Genomic DNA, 994 nt, shown 5'->3' on the forward strand with positions numbered 1-994 from the left:
ATGAAAGCTTGGGAAGACAGGTCCTTAAGAGTGTACAAGATGTTTGCACGGATCGTGAGGAGGAAAAATACAACAGCTTTGTTCATGATGTTGATATGATCATCAATCTGCTTCTCTCGCTGTCAGGAGGATGGCGCGCGTGGAGAATACGATACAGATGTTACATCCGGACACTGAGGACCAAGAACGGGTAAGATCATGATATTAAATGGGGTTTTTGGTGTCTGGGTTGGTAACTTGTAACATGGTAACTTGTAAGTGGGCACAAGGTGTATGAAACAGAACACCCGTGTTATGACGACTGTCGTTGCCCCGCCATGCGAGGATAAATATGTTACATACGTGGTAACTTATAAGCGGGCACGAGGTGTATGAAACAGAACACCCGTGTTATAACAACTATCGTTGCCCCGCCATGCGAGGATAAATAAGTTACATATACATGGTAAAAAGCGGGCACAAGGTGTATGAAACAAAAAAAACGACTGTCGTTTTCGACCGTACAAACCAACTCACATCCAATGATATATAACAGGAACAGCTTGTTGAGAAACGACGCAAGTTATCGGATCAACACGAAGAAGCGAAGCAATTGAAAGCAAACATTGATCGTCGGCAGAAAACTGTGTCGGAAATTCTCGCTGGTTATTTTAATCAAGAACAGGTGTGTGTATGTTGTACACATGATGTATTTCATTGACTGAGGTTTAGTTTTTGATATTAGGGTAAATAAAGTACTGGTCAAATATAACAAATATTGTATAGTCAAAACAATAAAAAAAATGAAAATTTTGTTTAGCACAGCGGGGTAGGATGGGCAAAGAAAATTTACGAAGTTATGGAATGTATGTACTAACAACATCCCATTCTGCCGCACGTTTTTTTAGTTTGCGAATTACGAGTTACCACGTATGTAACTTTGTGGGTGATTGTTTTGGGTGATTTCTTTATTGAAAATACAAAGTTGTAATCGACGTATATTTGTTGTAGTTTG

General features: G+C 39.5%; 1 long non-coding RNA gene across 1 annotated transcript; it reads left to right on the top strand.

Annotated features, from left to right (window-relative positions):
- The first annotated feature begins 6 nt into the window (after nucleotides 1-6).
- Nucleotides 7-902, top strand: LOC108950719. The gene is made up of 3 exons (XR_001975333.1): nucleotides 7-190; nucleotides 536-664; nucleotides 888-902. It is a non-coding gene; the product is annotated as an uncharacterized LOC108950719 (long non-coding RNA).
- Nucleotides 903-994: the final 92 nt, after the last annotated feature.

This window comes from Ciona intestinalis, unplaced genomic scaffold, assembly GCF_000224145.3.
Source record: "Ciona intestinalis unplaced genomic scaffold, KH HT000687.1, whole genome shotgun sequence".
In the NCBI taxonomy this organism is placed as follows: domain Eukaryota; kingdom Metazoa; phylum Chordata; class Ascidiacea; order Phlebobranchia; family Cionidae; genus Ciona; species Ciona intestinalis.